Source organism: Centrocercus urophasianus, unplaced genomic scaffold (assembly GCF_019232065.1).
Source record: "Centrocercus urophasianus isolate 14NV4802_14NV808 unplaced genomic scaffold, USGS_Curo_1.0 seq_12, whole genome shotgun sequence".
Classification (NCBI taxonomy): Eukaryota; Metazoa; Chordata; class Aves; order Galliformes; family Phasianidae; genus Centrocercus; species Centrocercus urophasianus.
This window is the reverse complement of record NW_024884364.1, coordinates 11420747-11441202: the sequence shown is the minus strand read 5'-3', so window position 1 is coordinate 11441202 and position 20456 is coordinate 11420747. Positions and strand designations below refer to the sequence as shown.

The window sequence follows — 20456 nt, the reverse complement described above, 5'->3', positions numbered from 1 at the left end:
AAAAGATCCAGTTCTGTGCGATCACCTTATAGCTGCAACTTGAGCTTCTAGTTAGTGTTTCTCCCTTCCTCATTCCCCTTCACCTCTATCACATTCAGAGGACTTAATGAACTACCAAAATTCTGCAAATCCATGAACCTGATCAAGAACCCAACCTTTTTTTTTTTTTTTTTTTTTAAATTCTCAGAGCTCAGTAATTTGCCACAGATGTACAGGACATTTGAAGAGCATTTCCCTGTCCCACATCCCCACTCAGATACCTTCACTGAACCTAGTGAAGATTTACCATGTCATGCATCTGTTACCAGCTTGTAATGGTTTTATGATTTTTGGTTATCAGTATTCCACATCATAACATCATGTAGTGCACTGGGAGTTGAAGAGTTAACACTCCAGTTCTGTGGATCATGAATAGTTCTGGGTACCTAGTTCTCAGAAGAACTACATACTATACAGCCCAGAGGACTTTGCATTGTTCTGTTTCTGTTTTCCATCCAGAGAGAAAGATAAAACTGCTCACAGATTACGAGACATGCTCTCTTTTGCCTTCCTGTTTGTCCCAGCTAGACATCTCACCTTCAGCATTAGAGTAAGGCCTTTGGTTTTTCGATGCTCTCTCATTTTATCTGATTTATTAGCTTCAATTCTACTTATATTGTATTATAGTGTGCTATCCTGCAATTTGATATGTTATTGAGTAAATTAGTTTGTTTCTCCTCAGATTGTTGCTGCTGTTTTGTTTTTAGGCCCATCTCCCCACCCTTTTCCCTTTTTCCCCTTTCCTGGGTTGTAAGTCTGTGGGTCTCCCCACCCCATTAGTCACAAAACTGGGCTGGAGTGGCCCATAAACTGTTGACACAGCTGTAGTAAACTGAACTTCTTGGGACTTCCTTTGGTAAGGGGAAAAAACTGTCAGATTCAGAAGAGGAACAGTGCTTTCTAACATTATAAGCAAAGTGTCTTTAGTAAAGGCCTCAATAGCTCATAAATAAACTGAAGACCAATGATTACAGATCCATGGCCAAAAAAAGTACAGCAGAAACACCCCCTTTCATCCATAAGTATGATGTATTCTGTTAAAGATTGAAGCAATGACAAAATGTCAGGCAGTGCACCCGGTCTGCACAAAAAAAATTTATGACTTCACAAGCTTGCGTTTGTCTCCTATAGCTTTGATATTCCTTCCCCACCTCCCCCTACTTTTAAAGTCCTAGTAGTAGCCAGACAATTAATTTACAAGTCCAAGTTCAGAAGCGTCTGTGACAATCTCCGATAACACCCGGGCTGAGATTCCCTCTCAGATTGAGTTCTGCCCATGCACTGACTGTGTCTGGATGACATCAAGGCACTTCTCACAGTTGTCCTTATGCATTCCTCCTCTATAGAAAACTCAGGAGAAAGGGAAATCTATGGGGCATCAGGACTGCAGAAGACAAGCTGTGCACCCTAGAAGTGAGGTACCAGTGTCACCTACCCTCAGTCTGTATATTTGTTGTATCAATATCTTTGTTAGGAGCCATGTTGTTCAGCCCCTTCCCTGCTCTGGAGTACCAAGACACCAAACCAGCCTCGCTCTAATTGCAGATGTGCATCAAAGGCATCTTCAGACCTTGGCTACAGAGAAGAACTGTTATTATCTCACACCAGAACAGATTCAGATCCAATGCCCACTGCAAATCTCTCAACACCATCTCAAAGCACTACAGAAAAACACTGGGACTGTAAGAAACACCAATTCAATGCAAGTGAGTGTTGACAACAATCCTTTCATCTTCATTTTATCTCTCTAGCAGTCCAGTATTTTGAAATATTAGAAATGCAATAGGAAGATCTCTGCTTGCCTACAAACTCAAAGCATAAACAGGGAGTTGAGCTACTCTGCAAGACGGTTGGAAACAGCGACATGACAGTTCTCATAGCCTGATCAAAAGTCTTCTTGGTGAGCCTGAGTTGGCCATGATAATAGCACTCCTACTCAGAAGCAGATTGAAAAGTACCTGATTATTTCTACTTTTCACTGTTGTCCACGGGTTCTGAACATAGCAGAGGTAACTGACCAGTGTTACTGACCAGTATTAATTCTGCTTAAGTCTGTGAGATCCCTAGGGAGCCAGAAGCACCTGGTACAGGCTAAGGAAGCATCATGGCATGTCTTCATTCTGGTTCCCCTCTGAAACAGTAATCCACAACAGTCAGGGTAAGATCTGTGTTACTTGTTCTTGAAATGCCTGTTTGAAATGTTTTTTTCTGCAAAAAAATTTTTGCAAACTTTTGTTGAGAAAATTTTCCAAGCAGTTTTAAGTTACATTATTCAAGTAATAACTAGAAAAAGCCCTCACCTCCTCATCACTTACCAGTACTATTTTTAAGCTATACTCTTACTTATCTCGTTTCATCAACTGTTTAACCTTATGATTTAAGGAGAAAAGAGGAAAGTTCTGAATGTAATAATCTCTATTTGTTAGAGAAACATCTTTATAAATCTGTCAGGCTATAGAATTTACAAGCTTCTTTAAGTAACAAGCCTTATCAGATTTCCAAGACAAACCTTGCTGCTTTATAAACTGGAATCCACAATCAGAACCATCTTTACCAATTGTTTCACTGGTGCCAAGCCACAACAGCTTACCCAAAAGAGTGCACATGCCCAAGGATGTGTGCCAAAACGTTTCAGTGCAGGATCAGGTCTCTATACCACCAGCTGCATGTAAGGCTTCAAAAGCCTGCAAGTAGCTCAGGGGACCACTATTACAGATGCACTGTTGGACTGGGACCTAAAATACACGGAGATCTCGGTCTTCTCCACAACTGAAGAATTCTTAACAATTGCACTTACACATACACACCACAACCAAAAAAAAAAAAAAAAAAGCATTCCCTCTCTCACTCCCCCCCAAAAATAATTTATTCTGCGTTTATGAAATAAGAAGATACATACTTATAATTGCAACTCCTTCTCATCTCCCTCAGATGAAAACACTACATAATCCTTTGGGATAAACTCAACAAAGGAAAAAAAAAACAAAAAAACCCTCAAATTCAGGAGCATTTAAAAAAAAAAAAAAAAAGCCCACAGCTAAAAAGCCTGTGTTGACCATAATAATAAAATAAGGATGGGGAGTATAACATCCTTACGATCCACTAATTCTTACCAATTACTGTCTTTCTACCATTTTATTCCACAGTGTAGCACAGAGACAGTTGGATTTGACATCAGAAAGTGAACAAAGTATTTAGAATTTTCTATGAAATTGCGTTCTGGTATGCTCAAGACTGTGTGCCAACTGATAAACCTGCTTAAAACCCTAGGTCAGCATAGAAGTCCAAAGCTCTGAACAACAGCAGTATTTAAAAAGAAAGCACAAAATCCAATGAATCTCAGCCAAATATGTTTTAAAAGACAGTCAGTAGGTTTCCTTGTTATTGAACTACCACTAAAAATTACAAGTCTTACAATGTAAGACTGGAACCACCAAGTCCTCTACAAAGCCCCAAACTGCTGCAATGTTTTCTTCTTTCTACACCAGTTATGTCAATCTCTAGAGCAGCTGAACTATTTAAGTACAGACCAGGCCTAGCTTAATAAAGTCTTTTGAGCAGTAGGACATTTTATTGTGTGCCTAGTACCAGCCTAAACACATTTCTACCACCTCCGCACATCTCAGACCACAGACAGAGCACGCTCATACATCCCTGCAGAAGTCACTTTCAGAGAAGTAGGAAGAATGGAGGGCAGTATTCATACAGCACCGAGTTAAGGAGAGATCCTACCGTGTTGTGTTCCTATCACACAGCACAAGCTCTTGAGTAGAGAAGAACAGTTCTGAATATTGAAGTTGGATGCTAGCAGATTTGGTAACAGTTTGCGAATACTCAGCCAGTCAGCCTGAAATCTGACATGACAAAGTTATCACTTTTTTTTTTTTCTTTCCTATTGGTATGGAAAAGTAATATTGTCTACATACAAAGCAGAACTTTTAGTAGCAGAAAGGTAGCAAGTGTTATAAACTTCTACAGCAATATAGAAAATTTCAGGAAGTTTGGAAGTTCTGCCATGCCCTGGCCTTACCTGAACATCCCTGGGACAACTGCAATCTGTGAAATAGAGTTCTGAATGGTTTATAGGAAGTAGTTAGCTGATACCTGGAGAAGTATGCAATTATGACAGCAAAGTGTTATGTCCTAATAATGTGTTATTGTTTAACAGAATATGTAACATATATTTATGACAATATCATCACCTACCCCTCTCCCCCCTCCCCAACCCTACTCTGCCCTGGTACGGCCTCACCTGGAATACTGCATCCAGTTCTGGGCCCCCCAGTACAAAAAAGACAGGGATCTCCTGGAAGGAGTCCCACAGAGGGCCACAAAGATGAGAAAGGCCTGGAGTATCTCCCCTGCTTGGGTCTGTTCAGCCTTGAGAAAAGACGACTGAGAGGGGATTTGATCAATGTCTATAAATATTTAGGGTGTGGGAGGCAAAGGGATGAGGCCAGACTCTTTTCAGCATGCATGGCAAGAGGACAAGGGGAAATGGCCACAAACTGCAGCATAGGAAGTTCCGCACAAATGTGCGCAAGAACTTCTTTACAGTGAGGTGACGGAGCACTGGAACAGGCTGCCCAGGGAGGTTGCGGAGTCTCCTTCTCTGGAGATGTTCAAGACCTGCCTGGATGCCGACCTGTGCGACCTGCTGTAGGGAACCTGCTTTGGCAGGGGGGTTGGACTTGATCTCTATAGGTCCCTTCCAACCCCTGTAACTCCATGATTCTGTGGTTCTACAGTACACTCAAAGACTTCACTGTTTAAAAGAAGTCTTTTTTAGAAGACTTTTTTTCTGTTTTAGAAAAGTCTGGTTAGAAAGGGAATTATTTTGACTCTTTGGTAGGATGATATGCTAAAAGTCAACATTCAATCCACTTCTTTAGAGGAAGCGGCAGCTTTTTCAGATGTTAAAGAGCATCACAGACATCAACCCTAACCAAGGGGACTTATACTGAGATTCAGTACTGTATTAATAGGCTTTAATTTTAACTGGTATTTTACATTATGGCAGATTCAATACTCAAAAAGCAGCAAAATAACATAAAAATCTGAGCAATTTTTTTTTAAAAAAAACTTTTTGTCCCATAACACAGTATCAAGTTTTTCCCTCCATAGATTGCACCACATTTAACAAAGGAGAGAGACGTCACTATCCCAGATTTGCAAACAGAGAAACAGAAAGAGGAAGCAATTGACCCAAGATCATGAAGCAAATTAATAGTAAAGCTGCATTACTAGCCTGTTTTAGTTTGGTTTTTTTTCCTGTTTCTTTGGGTGAAATTTTCACTCTTTGAATCCTAGAAGGAAGTGCTAGCCCTTCATTTGCTTCCTAAAGTATAAATGTAGAACTAGAATGTATTTTCAACCATCTCTCTGAATATACTTCAGCTTAAACAGTAAATTGTACTAGATACAGTATTGCACATGCCTCAGGTCATACTTAATAAAGTTCATTCAGTGCTTGATGCACATCTTACTAGAAACTTACTCCAAGCTTTCTCTCCTTCACTCCTAACACCATTTGAGTGTAATTCACATGTTACTCAAAGAATGTCTGCTTTGGAAAATGTTCTTGCTTCAGCTACACCAGAACACAACCACTCTTTCTATGTGTGTGCCTCATACAGAAGGCGTTATACCAGCATAACTTTATGGGCCAAAAGACAGCTACAGAAGTGCAAATATACCCTTATAGAAAAGATTTTACAGCTTATTTTGGTTTCTGAAGGTGAAGAAATCATCATGGCACATAGTACCTTAATTCTGAGCCTATGTATCCACACTCATAATTTCATCCCTGTTTCTGCAACAGTAAAATCCACATCAATAACCAGTATTATGATAAAGGTCAAGTACAGGAGAGCCTTAAAGAATAAGTCCCTCAATTAGATCTATGAAGACACTCGCTACGAACCCCAATTTCCTTCCACTGAAGCCAACAGCAAACATCTAACTCAATTTAGAGAGACAGCAATCTTAGCCATCGCAGCATCGTTCCTGGGAAAATGAGGAATTAATTTGCAGCGATGGGACCAAACCTTCTACTCCTCCAAAAACACCTCAGAGAGGGGTGGGGGTATCTCATTCTTCCCATCAAGCATTGTCAATGTAGTTGCAGCAGTACTTTAAACAGTTCCCCTAGCCGGTTTTGCCAGAATTCCCATAACAAACAGAGCCCAACTCTGCTCCAGCAGCCTCACATAAACACATCAGCTCAGAGCTCGGACTGAAGGGAAGCTTATAACCACATTTTTATACGTGGCCAGTAGCCCACCTCAGTGCAAGATGACAGGAAAGCACCACTAAGCACACACTGAGAAAGGGGCTTCTCTTAGATAGCTCATCCAGAACATCCTCCAAGATATCACAACTCCTGAAAAAAAATCTTGGCTCAAGTACTTCTTTTCTGAAAAAGAAAGCCTCAACATTTCACATATTTAAGGGGGGAGGAAAACGAGTCAGAACAAGAATAGTTCAATCCTAAGGAAACGCAATAACTATAAAATCAGCCACATTACTAAAGCATTCTGTTTAAACACTTATACCAAACAAGAGCTAATTGTTTTAAGGCACTTTTGTAAAACATGAATACTTTGGCAATAAACAGCTTCCATAAGAAAAGCTGCCTAAAATGTGTGACTTATTTCCTTACTGCTCTTGTAGCAAATGCGTGTGAAAATAAAAATGATGACCCTTTCAGGATGAGGGATTCATCGTACTTCAGCATGTTCTCTTAAGAAAAAGTGTAGATAATATTCAGTAACTTTCCCACTTTATTTTTTTGGTTTTTTTTTTAAAGGAATGCTTGTTCTTGCCTGTTTTAAACATCTGTGAACAGCATTTCAACTGTCACTTCCATTCTCTTCTAATTTCTATTTAGGTTTTCATCTTCTATGTTAATACTCAGGTATACAAGAACCCCAACAGCTGTAGATACTTTGAATACTCCATGCAATGATACAAAAGAATTTGGACAAACAGAAGAGAAAGACAAGACTACAAAATCTGTTTGCACCAAGGAAAGAAGGCTATAAAAACACTTCTTGAAGTGTGTCATTCTTCTTTTTGGGGGGAGCAAAATTCCAATATGTGAATAGTTTGTATAACCATGCCACTAGGCCTCAGGCACACTCTACATTTCTGAGTACAACCCTCCAACCAGCTGAGGTCTAATTCTGCATTCCTTAGTAGTCAGAAACACTGGTACACTCTTATCCTGCTGCAGAAAAGCACCATGGAGCTGCAGAGTCAATACATGCTATCAATTTTTTTTTTTTTTTTTGTGTTTTCTTTTTTTTTTTTTTTTTTTTTTTAAACTCTGTCAAGATGCTATTAATATTTTGAGTGGGGAAGGAGGGAGGGAAGAGGTTAGAATTCTTTATTGATGTTACTCCATAGAGTTTCTATGGCTTTTTTTTTTTTTTTTTTTTTAAATTATCATTTTCTTCATCTACTACATAAATTAAGCTGAGGAAAAAGCATTCAACAAAACGCTTGATTTCAGTTTTTGGGTTCTGGACAGCAGTGATGCTAGAGTCATTTCTGGAAATGATCAAGCCCTGCCTTGGCCATTAAAACCACAGCCACAGGTCACACAATCTGAAGGAAAGACTGTCACAGCAGCTTTAAAAGAATCACTTCATTGTTTTTATTTATTTTAATCAAGTAACATTGTAAACAGACAGGTCTCCGTTCATCTGTACCTGCCAGGAGCAGGAGAGGCATCCATCTCCCACACAGATGTTAACACAGTTACAGCGTCATCTAGTGAGCTGCTCTGTGCTCCTCTGTAGTGGCAGACTTCTGCTATTACAAACAGGGACTTTGGATAATGGATTCTGAAGTTGTCTGAGAAAACACATTCAGGTTAGCATAAATAGATTTACAGTTAAAACAAATCTTTTCTGAACAAAGAAATTAGACTCAAATTTCAATCAGATGTTACTGACCTTTAACATATATTAATAAAACATCCCTGAAAGTAACTTAGCTTTATTTTATGACAAACCAATACTAAAATTTTACTGCAATGTTTTATAACCCTCCCTGTATAATAAATTACTTTTATTTTTGGGTTCAAAATTGTAAACAAAATTCAAATACTGAACGTGTCAGACTTCACTGAAGGACTTAGAGGATGGTGACACACTGAACAGGTTGCCCAAGGAGGCTGTGGATGCCCCATCCCTGGAGGCATTCAAAGCCAGGCTGGATGTGGCTCTGGGCAGCCTGATGTGGTGGTTGGCGACCCTGCACAGAGCAGGGGGGTTGAAACTAGATGATCATTGTGGTCCTTTTCAACCCAGGCCATTCTATGATTTGACCAGAAAGAAGCTATATTTAAAACTAAGTTACCTGAAAGCAGCAAATTCCACTGCAATTGCAGAAAAAATATAAGTGGTATAAAGTTGGAAAAGCAAGAAAGCTCATTTTTCCTCTGTTTTGAGAAAGCAAAGCAAACAGAGATTAGTTTTCCCAGTTCTAAAAGCTTGGTTTGGTTACATCAGAATCTGCACCTTATTCGGGATCGTACTCTCTCTAAAGCACTGAGTGCAAGTGCTGCCTTCATTAACCCATATGGGGGTGTTTGTGCACACATACTACTTTAATAAATAGGACTCTTAAAGACCATAGTTTAAATAGTATGATTTGTCACATTCTGAACAAAAGCTTTCCATCACTCATGAGCTAAATAAATGCATATAAGCCATGTAATCACTTACAAAAGGTGCAGGCATACAGTGCATCCTCTGAACTAGCAAAAAAGAAGTGCCAAGCTTAGTGTAAAGGCTATATTTGTCAATATACTTTAACCGTCGTCTACCAATACAGATTGCCTCTGAGAAAACAAATACAAAAATATCAAAGCAAAATGAGATCAAATCACTAATTTAAACCAAGCGCCTACTGACTGTGGTCACAATTTCAGTCAGTTGAACAGACAGATCTGGAATGCCAGGGCACCACATGTGCAAAGGTAATGTGCACACCTGGGGCTCACAAAAGCCATGAGGATGTGGTGCAAGAGTCTCCCTGTTTGAGCTCTGCTTGCCTCCACACTCTGCCTCAGCCTGGTTTGACAGCTGCAAGGGCTGACAGCATTCCAAAACACATCCAAAGACTTTTCCATAGGATTCCCAACTCAGAGCAGCCACTGTCCTCACTGGGAGGCCTGAGCTGCCACCCACTGTGTGGGGACACCTGTGACAACCACCTCACCTCCCTTGATTCATTTGCTCTATCTCCCTTAACAAAGAGCAATCAAACTCTGCACACTGCCCTGTGGGACCACCCAGGACGGTAAGCAGAAAGCACAACACCCACAGCACCACATCACCAGGAGTCTGCTCCTCCACACAAATAAATAACTGCTTCCCCTGGACTTGCCTCCCAGAGGGGCAGGATCATCCTTTGCTGCTTGCAAACCAGGCAGGCCTGGACAAAGAGGCCTAAAGCCTTGCTCAGAGATTCACCTGAATGAGCAGTCAGCTCGCAGCAGCAGTGAACTGTGCAGAGATGGCAGAGCTGCAGCTCCTCTGACAGTGTCCTTGTGAGGAAATCAAGCCTCACAGGGCTCTCACAGCATCAGGTTTGGTCCAGGTCACTTTGAGCCACAGAACATACTCCACACAAGCATCCGATGCTCTGCAACAACACCGCAAGCAACACCAACGTGAGCACATACAAGACGTGTGAAGAAAACACTGATTTAATATCACAGGGAACAGTTGGAGACGGTTTTCCTCTGACACACATGCAGGCAGTACTCTTAGAGATTAATGGGAAAGGGGAACACACAACCAACAATTCCACTTAGCTGTCCATGCTTTACTGCCCTTATTTAAGGTTTGCTGTAACAATAAATAAAACTGAAAACTTCCTCCCCTTGCTCTAGTTCTGACACTCGTGCTCTTTATTTAGTCCAGCAGCCTTCAACAAGAGGCACAGCAACTTCTGTTTACTCTTTCAGCACTGGAACGTGTTTTTAATCAATAGAGGAAACAAACTGCAAATAGGTTGTTGCATTAAAGTATTTGCTAACAGCTTTGTCATTCCTCATTCTGCAGACACCAAATTTCCCCCCATAAACACCCCTGTTTCTCCAAAAGCAGCTGGAAATTAATTATGCTATTTTTATTTTCTTATTAATTCCTATGCCATAGCTCTGTAATCAGTGCTGAATCGTGCTGCAATTTTGTGTACTTGTTTCAAAATATATTATGAGCACTTGATGACTGATGTTTAACACGATGTATGAAAGAGTATCTCAAATAAATTAGAAGGAAGAAACACAAATAGAGACATTTTACTTGAAGTAAGCAAGAATTCTGAGACATCCAAATGAGGTAAATGCTGAAACTCCCAGGTCTGTGGCACAGCGTTCACCGATAAGAACTGAGGCAGGCCAGAAGTCTGCACTCCACAACACAAGAACTGAGTATTTAAAAAAGGCTTTTTGCAAAGAGAGAGGACAATTGAAGCCAGACTTCAGTGAACTGGTGCTGATAACAATACCTCTTTCAAGATCTATACCCTCCAACTACCGATTTAACCTGCATCAAAACACTTTCCTTGCTGAACCACAAAAACTTGGGAAGCAAACATATGTGCAAAGTAACGTTACATACATGACAAATGCCACATAACACCCACCTGCTGCTCTCCCAGCTCCTTCTCATTTTCAGGAGCTCTGCACATTTCAGCCTGCGTTCCTTGCCCTCCCTTTATTGCTCACATTCAGGCCATGCATTCGTGCACTGATCACTGAGTGCAATGGGTGTGTGACCCTGGCAGGACTGACTGTATATCAATAATTAAGAATAACACAAAATTGGCAGCCTTCCTGAGGAATTGCAGGCTACCAGCAGCTTTGGTCAGATCCTAAAAGCGGTGCACATCACACATCACAGAATCGCTCAGGTTGGAAAAGACCTTCAAGATCAAGTCCAACAACAACCTCACCATACTACCTGAACTCTAACAACCCTCTGCTAAATCACGCCCCTGTCCTGTAATCCAACTGCAAAGGTGTAGCTGTGGGACTCTTCAATAGTAGAGCTCTTCAATAGTTAGGACAAGATGCAATGCACAAAAAATAGTAATAATAATAAAACTACCTGAACCAGCATGATGTGGCTCACTATAGAACTGCTATTGCTTAAAAGTGACTCGTGGAGAGTAAATCAAACACGGCCAACCACAACAGCGCCCATTTCATCAGCCTAGCAAAAAAGCAAAACTTCCTCTTAACATTCGTAGACCGATTTTAACACAGAATATCACAATGTTTCAGCTCTGCTGACCTTAGTGAAGTTACTTCATGCTGAAAACTGTGAAAAAAAGGAAAATTTTGATTTCTTATGTTACTCTATTCATTCCCTCCCAAGGTTTTCTTTATCAAGCTCCAAACTTCTCATGGTGCTATTTTCTTAAATAAGCTCACGTATAGACACAAGAACTTAGGATAATTTGTTTCACAAAGGAAGAAAGGTGATTTACTATGCTACTGTAGAAGACATAATCCCAACCACTATCACACAACATGCCTTATCCACTCCTGCAAGCTTGTTGGTTAAGACCAGACTGGGGAGGGTACGGGGAGAAAAGGAAAGAAGAGAAAGAATAAAGAAAAGAGACTACTTTGGACAATGCAGATGCTTGAAGGTCCTTACGTAACTGGCAGAAAAAACATACTAGGGAAATACCTGATCAAAGCCACCAACCAAACGCATTAAAGTTCACTCAGAAGTTTCCAACCTGCTAAAGGCACTGCTCAACACACTCAGCAGCACAGAGAAGCCACCATGATGTGGTCAACTCACCAGGGGCCAGCGTTCAAGCTTTCCTCACTTGAACCCTGCCACGGGCCAATTCATCTGTCATCAGTGGTGCTGAGGGGCTGCCCTTCACCCTGTGCACCCGGTCCTGGGAAAGCCACTTGTGACAACAGCTTCTGAGAAGGCAGAAACCTTTCTGGTGCTGCACCTACAAGAGGAAAGTAACCATGCAGCAGGACACTGGGTCAGCACGGTCCTTGCTGGGGATTCTGTTGAGAGACATTCAGTTTGCTACAGACTACGATCCTCAAGAAAAAAAGAACAGGTACCAGGATGAGCGACTTCCCACCTCCCCTCAACAAGGGAAGATGCAGCCAGGATTTGTTGAGATTTCTGTCAAGACAGCTTCCACTTGATATAAGTTCAGAGAACTTACATCTCGTGCTGTGGAACGATGGAACGAATTTCTTTCACCTCTGCTGGAAGAGACATTCAGTGACAACAAGGGTCAGTGAAATGCTGTTTCTTACTTTTGAAGAAGATTTTTCACATTTTATGAAGTCTTTCATCCTGAAACACCCACGTGGAGGATTTCTGATAAGAATTCCGTGCTTCCCCAGCAATGGATTTTCTTAGTGTAATTGCATAAAATCCAGTTAGCCTTACTTCCCCTTGCTAAAAACTGAAATTTTGTTGTGGCAGCTTTTCGTATACAGAGATGTCTGAAGCTGGCTTATTTTCACATGCTGAACTGTCCATGCTCATGAGGACTTGCTATTACTCTGTGCATTTGTGTACTACGAAGGAAAAGGCAGGAACATGGGAAAACGTCAAACCCATGCTCTTCCTCTTTGTTGATTCATCTTTTGTTATCAACTTCATAAACACTAGAAATGATAAAAATGCTACTGTCACTGCAAGTGCTACAATTAGATTTTCACTAACTGAAGTCTCCTTTCCTCCTCCAGTAGAACTCTTATTTTAAAACCAAAGCCACCTCATCACCACAGTAGCTAAACACTGGTTTTCAGCAAATCCTAAAGTCTTACATGAAATACCCTTACTGGGTTTAGAAACAAAAGTTCAAATTGGTAAGTCAGGCTTCTTAACAAAATAGGGCCAGAACACTAAAGCAGGCTCTTCTGTCAATTTCACATTCCATGAAAAAGTTAGCTGCAACTTAGCACTAGATTATGAATATTAAATAAAAACAATGTAGTCATAAAAAACTATTCAGACCAATGCATATTTTTTTAATGAAAACCAATATCTGATTTCATAAAGTTAACACAGAAAACTTAGTATTAAATAGCATAATACACACTGTAGCCCAAATAGCACGTTCAGTGGCAAAAACTCTTCAGTAAGCTCTCGTCTCAATCTAAGCTCTCCTGTCAATAGCAACACAGATGAAAGCCAGCAGCTTCACACAACTCTAAAATACCTTTTTTAAAAAGTTGTGCTATGGAGGAAGTTGGACATTTGCATGAGATTCTCAGCTGGCAGAATTCAGTAAGACCACTCACACATCAAGATGGGCATTTATCAGAAAAGCTTTGTAGGGAGCAGACTCTGAAGGAAAGGGCACAACTAACAAGATGTGGGTTTGATTCCATTCTTGCTCACACTGCTAAATGGCTGCAGACAAGCCTGTGCTGCTTTCACTGTGCTGTATCTCAGGTGCCTAGAACAGGAATAAGAAGTGACTGTTCCTTGTTTTGAAGTGTGTGACTACAGCATGACCTATGTGCTTCTCCAGACAGGGCACAAGCACATGAGCAAGGCAATGCCAGTTATTAATAATATAGTTCAGAGAACAGCGTGAGATTTGTTGTTTTTATTTTTCCCTAAAACACTGCAATCTAACAGCGGGCTGTCAATCCACTCTTCAGGTAACCCCTACACCAATTCAGGTCTTACCCCATCTGAAACCCATCAAGAGGAGTGACAGCTGGGGGTCTTCTATGGAACGCTACGCATGTCCAAGCACCAGGCTCAGCACATCACCCTCAGAATGAAGCACTGCACTGTCACTAAAATTTAAATAACAATAGTTATAAATAAATAGCAGTAGTGGTAAAAAAAACAAAAAAACAGGGAGTCTGCTTCTGACAGTGAATTCCCCTAATAATAAGGGGAAGAAAGGAAAAGGCATAAAGATAACACAGCAGAAGAAAAAGCTGACTTCTTCCTGTTTCTCCCCATACCTCCAGAAGCAGTTTGAAATACACATGACCATTATATCAAGCCAGTTTTGCAGACTCCTAAGTAATAAAGAAAGCATACATTATTATGGTTACAGTGAGGTAAAACAGTATCTATACTGTGCTAAAACAAACTTAATTCGCTCAGGTAAACTGTTCCCATATACAGGCATAGTGCGATTTAATGAAGGGAAGTTTCATTAGCCTCCATCTGCAGGTGGAGAAGGACATATGGCTACATTTCCATGATATGCTCTGACCCCACGAACCTTCAGCCCACCACAGCCCCCATTGGGCCATCACCCACACACAGGGCACAGGATGCAATCGGGGCCCACAGTTTGGAAAGCAGCTGCTGGTTTTAACAGTGACAGCGTGAGTTATGGTGAGGAATTAGAACCAGAATTTCAGTTCAGCTCCAGCTTTAATTTCTAGCATCTTCCTCCATCAAAGGTCCACCTTCTCACAAACACAGAACCCTGTATGTGCCATACAGAGGCCAAAGAGAGGTGGCATTTCAGCTCACAGCTGCCCAGGTGTTACTGCAGGTGTGTTTATAGCCTTCACACCACAGCAGAGCTGACATGCGTGTGGCATATACCTCACTGGCATGCTACACTACTACACATAGTGAAGAGCAACTCTATCCCCATCCACTTTCTCCAAGTTCCCTAACTTCCTACCAGCCTGCTGCAAGCCCTGTCCAGAACATCACTGACCATCACCCACAGACTACAAGCAGCAGCAGCAACCTGGAAGAACTTTCAGCTCTGAATGCAAGCAAAGATATCAGTGAATTTAGCAAAGTTTATCACAAGCTCAAAGATGTTTGCGTGCTTAGAGGACTGCAAGCTGGAGAACGACTAACTTCTGAACAGTGCATTACAAGCGTTCTGGAAGAAAAAAAGTGCGAGGTATAAAACAAACGCATGGTTAACTCTGATATTTAATGTGGAAAATGTGACATTTAAGATCTTTAATTATTCACATGACATCTATGACAGAGAACGTTTTCCTCCTTGAATGGGAAAACAAGCATGGACAAATTCCTCTCACCATAATTCCTTCCCTAAACAGAGCTCCCACTGAAACCTACAGGAGCTCTGCAGGCACTGGGTGCAGAGCAAGCAGTCCTCAACAACTCCAAAGTGCCCAGGGCAACTTCCTGACAAACTGTAAGTTTAGGTCAAAACACAAGCTTCCTAAATTGTGGGTCTGCATTGAAACACTTTATCAGCTCGCGGTGCTGAGAGGAAGGGGAGAGCACAACAAACTTTTGAGACAGGGACCAATGCCTGAGAATTTCTCGTGGCCCCTTCCTAAGCAGAACTCCCCCTCCCAGCCTGTGACACATGGGCACTCTACCTGGTGCTGCTTCCCAAGGCCGTCCTGTACACCAGGCCTGGATTACTGAACTCCAGCCATGGATGGATACTTCAGTGAGACTTTGTAATAAAGCACATCTTCGTTGTTACCAAAACAAGCACTCCTTAAAGTAAACGGATATTTCCAGTCGTGGCCAAATCTAACAAAATCTTTATTCTCCCCTTTAAACGGCCATGCTATTTTTATTACATTTTAAGCTATGAGGAAATATACTTCTCAACCTCCTCTAAAACTTCCATCATGCCTTTTTGTTCAAAAGGACACTTTTCTTCGCAATTTGTTCGTTCCAGATCGATATTAGGCAAGTGCTACACTTAGCACTACACACAAAACGGAGGCCCACTGGTCTTAGAAGGTGCAGGCAGATGATTATCTCCACTTCACTTCTAAGACTGAACTCCCATGCACACAAGGCTTCGTCATATGAAACTAAAGCTACAAAATGACTGAAGAGCCCACCTCAAGCAAAGCCTCCATGGTGCCCTTGCCCATTATTGTTCACCACTGCTCCAAATCAAAAAGAAATTATAGGCTCTTATAGACCTCTAACCCGACTCTTACCTGAAAACACAAAATTAAGCCCAAAAATCAGCATATGTATACTCAGCTCTGAATAACAGTTTGAAGCTTACCAGCCAGTTTTTGAATTTCCCAGTGTGTTCTTACTTTGGGAAAATCATTGCATCAATTACACTATGCAGAGCAGGATGTCAGTAATGCTATAGAACAGAAAGCAACGATCTGTCACAAAGAATTTCAGTAGTTTAATCTGGTGTTTATAGTCTCAGACCTACGCACACCAATCCCACCGCCCATAACATCTGGAAAATGGAGATTTGGGTGCAGTTCTACAGGAACTGAAGGAAAGGCAGCACTGTATCTCCCCTACCTCCCCACAGCCATAATCCCAGCCTGAAGAACAGGTCCACAGCCACAGCGTCACAGCTGCTCCCTGCAGCCCCCTTCTTGCTGGCGTGTTTGGGACCATCACTTAACACAAGTCTGCTGTACTCTGACTGGAAAAGGTCACGTTATTAATCCTTCATGTTTATGAGTGCTAAGCTTATCCCAAATGCATGTCTCATCTTGTTTTCTGTTAAGTATACAAAATTGCCATTAAAAAGAAGTGTGTGTGTTTAATCTCCCACTTCCTTATTTTAGGCCCAAAGCAGTTCAGTGCCACTGTGGGCAAAGGTATGAAAGATGCTCCGTGTGGCACACGCTTCATACTACCTGTGAACACAACCCCACAAGTGTACCACCTCTCCTTTACATGACCTCATCAATCCAGCTCCAAAACCAAATTCTTTATCAGAAAGTGTCAGAACTTTTCCACAGCATACGGAGAGAACAGGAAGCTGCACACTGGAAGGTGAGGAATACTACTAAGTCACTAAGATTCATCTTTCAGATTGAGAGGTACCTGCATTCATCAATGCCAAAAGCAAAAAAAACAACAACAAAAAAAACAGCAACACAGAAACAGTATGGGTGAAATTCTAATTAACGCTGTTTACGTTTAGAACCGAACAAACTCCTGCTGTAGTAGCACTGCTGCTCTGTCAAACTTCTTGCTGATTCCTGAACCACAGAAATTTCCCATTATCTGCTCCAACGGTTGGTATTTTCCATGTTTTTCCCCTCACCACTATCTCAGCAAGTTTTTGACCGCCACACTGCACTCTGCACATCTTAATATTACTTTGGTTCAAAACTTCATCCCTAAGCCAATGAATTAATCATCCTTACAAAATAGGGTTCCAAAAAGTAAGAGACAAAGCATCACTGAAAGGACGGGAGATGCAGTGATGCACAGGTTATTCTGTTTGACACCTGTACAGAAACTTTGTAAGCCAGCTGCTGCTGCCAGCACCTGGAGAAGACATGTTTCCTGAGGTAGCAGAACCCAAATGAGCATCTTCCATGTCTGAGGCAGCACCGAGAGCTGCTCTGTCTCAGGAGCAAGAAGCGAGCTCTTTTTCTGCGCGTATGCTTTACATACTCACCCAGGAAGGCAAGTGGAAACTACAGACAGACGAAGATGAAGCTGTCTCAAAGCCTTTGTCATGTGATAGTGACCTATAAAGTATCAAATAAAGGCACACCATCAGCACACCGTCATTTTACAATATCACAGCCCGCCGCGGCACTGATGAGAGGAGTGGTCCCAAAACTTGAAGGCAGCTTTCCCCTCGCCCCACCCCACCTGAGCTCCGAGCACAACACGGCAGCAGCAGGAAGCCTTTGGGAAGGCGCAAACAAAAGATGCACCGTGGCTGCGGAGGGCACAGGGAGCAAGTCGCCGTGCGTGCAGCAGCAGCAGGGTGGGTTATTCCTCCTCCCTCTGCCCGGCGGCAGTTGGGTGCACACGCAGCACTGCCAGCAGCACGCGTAGGGTTGCCCCACGCGAGATCATCGCCGCACGGGAACAAGGGGCGAGGCGGAAAGTTGCGCACGGGGGCAGCGGGCAGCACCGGGCGGCCGCAGGTACCGGAGCCCGAGAGAGATGGCTCCGGGCAGTGCCCGCAGCCCCGGGCACGGGGGCCCAGGCCGCCGCCCGTGCGAATTATAGGGCCAGCGGAACCCGGGCTGCGGGGTGGGGTGGGAAGGAAAGGTATTAAATATGGAGCGAGGCTGCCGCCAGCCGGGGTTCGCCGCGGCTCTGCCCCCACAGAGACACCTCTGGTCCGCCGCCGGTCCCCATCAAGTTTGCATCTTAGTTACAAAATGTCGATCTCGAAGGCTGACAAGACACAGGGAGACGGGGAGAGGAGCGGAGAGCGAGCGAGCGAGAGTCAGGGAGAGAGAGCGAGAGAGAGCGAGCGAGAGAGAGAGAGAGAGAGAGAGCGCAGAGAGTCCATCTTGCTTTGAGGGGGGAGGAGAGCGGCAATAATGCAGCGCATAAATCTCGCCCTCCCGGGGGGGGAAACCCTGCCCAACACCTTGGGGGGCGGGCGGCGGGGCCGCGGGGCTCGGGGTGCTGCGAGCCGCCCCCCGGCGGGGCCCGGCCGCGGCGGTGGCAGCGCGCACCTCCCGCCGCTCCCCTCCTCCTCCCCGCGGGCCCGGGCGACGATCCCGCCGCCGCCGCTGCCACCGGGAGGAGGTGCCGCCGCCGGGAGCAGCGCGGAGCCCGGAGCCCGGCCCCCGCCCGGCGCCGCTCGGTGCCGCCGGGCTCGGCGCGGGCCCCCGGCGGCGGGGCTCGGACGTGTCACCGGCAGGACGGGCAATGGTTTCGGCGCCCCAGGCCCGAGTGACCGCCGCCGGCCTGGCGGGGCCCCGGCCTCCCCGCGCGCACTCACCTCCGAAAAACAACTTTTACACGCGGGCCTCCCCCGGAAAAAGTCGCGAATCCGCCCCTCGCGCGGCTCAACCCTCGCGGCCCCCGGCCCGGCCCGGCCGCCGGGGGGAGCCGGGCTCGCTCGCTCGCTACCCGCCGCGCGGGGCGGAGGGCGGGGAGCCACCGCCGGTGCTGCCTCTCGCCCCGCCGCGCGCGTCCTCGCATCGCCGCCTTTTACCTTCCTCGCTCGGCGGAGCGGCATTCCCAGCGCAGACCTGCTGCCGTGCGGCGCCGGGATTAGCGGCGCTGCCCGCCCGCTCCGTTCCTCGCCGCCAGCTCTTCCTTCCCCGTCCTCCTCCTCCTCCTCCTCTTCCCCGCCTGCCTACCCCGGATCGGCTCTCCCAGCCGCCGCGCAAGTTTCATACATTGCAAATCAACCCGAGAGGAGGAAGAGCGAAGCGGCTGCCGGGGGGGAGGAGAGCGGCGGCGACGGGCTGCGGGAGAAGGGCTGCTCCCCGTAAGGCGGCGCGACCCGGGCTCGCGGCGCCTAAGAAGAGCCCGGCGCCCACCCGGCGCCCCTCGGGGCGGCCCCCGCCAAGTTTTCTGTCACCGTCGCCCCCCGATGTCACCGCTCACCTCCGCGGCCTGCCGCTCCGCCGCCAACTCGCCGAGCGGACCCCCCCGTTTAGCCCCGCCCGCTCCTCACCGCCCCCCGGGGCCGGGGCCGCCGCCGCCCCGGGCGCATCGCCGATGACTGCCGGAAAACGCGCAGGCACCCGACTCCCCGCCCGGCCCGGCCCCGGGGCCGCCGTCTCCTCCACCGCCGCGGCGGGCGGTACGCGGTGCTCTCCCCGGCGGCCCCTGGCCCTCTGTCCGCCCCCCGGCGGGCGATGCCGCCCCTCGGGATGAAGTTTGCCCGCCGCCCTGTCAGCTCGGCGGCCGAGCAGCCGCCGATGGCTCGCCCTCCTCCTCCTCCTTCCCCTTCCTCTCCGCGGCGGCAGAGGTGCCCGCTCGCAGCGCAGCCTGGCACCGGCCGGCCTACCGCTGCCTCCCCTCGTCACAGCTCTTCGCGTCTCGCCGCGAGCCCACCCGCCCTTCCCTGCCCAAACTTTCCGACGCGGGCAGCGGCCGCCCGAGCGACAGGGCAGTGCCGGCGGCCGCAGCCGCACAACGTACGCCGAGCCCCGCGCCTCCCCGCCGGCTGCCGCCGGGGCCCGGGGGGCTGCCTGGCCGCCGGGGCGCGGAGAGGAAAGTGCGAGGCGCGGGCACCCCGCCGCCCCCCGCTCGGCCGCTCGCCGCCCGCGCTCCCACGCACTCACCTCGGCGGGGCCGGAGAGCGGGCAGGCAGCGCGCCGCTGGGCCGGAGCGAGGCGCGGCGCGCGGCGGAGCCCCTCCGCCTCGGCGCCCGCGGAACGCGGCTCCACACAGAGCCATGCAACCCGGGCAGAGCCACAACACTCCCCGGGATATAAGGCGGCCCGCCATTGGCCGGCGCGCTGAGGGACGGGCCCGGCAGCCATACAGCGCCGCCGTTACACCCGCGGCCCGCCGGGGAGCCGCCGGCGCACACACACACACACATACACACACACACATACACACACACACATACATACGCACACAAACACACGTAGTCCCCGCACACGCTCACACAAAGATTGCCGAGCGGGGCTCGGGGCGGCCGAGCGGGGCAGGTAGCGGGGCCTCCCCGCCAGCAAGGCGACGCGGGGCGCTGCCGCTGTCCGCCGGCCGCTGTCCGCCGGC

General features: G+C 46.0%; 1 protein-coding gene across 6 annotated transcripts in view; it reads right to left on the bottom strand.

The window, feature by feature from the left end:
* BBX (BBX high mobility group box domain containing) overlaps positions 1-19355 on the bottom strand; it is a 127783-nt gene extending 108428 nt beyond the window's left edge. For 4 of the 6 annotated variants that reach the window (XM_042809681.1, XM_042809684.1, XM_042809688.1 and 1 more), the window contains exons 1-2: positions 18715-18799; positions 17422-17494 (exon numbers count right to left, since the gene is read on the bottom strand). The gene's annotated coding sequence lies outside the window, so the exon portion shown is untranslated. Of the gene's footprint in view, positions 1-17421; positions 17495-18714; positions 18800-19328 lie in introns of those variants that run through there. The other 2 variants (XM_042809682.1, XM_042809689.1) reach the window with 2 other exon arrangements.
* Between the last annotated feature and the right edge of the window lie 1101 nt (positions 19356-20456).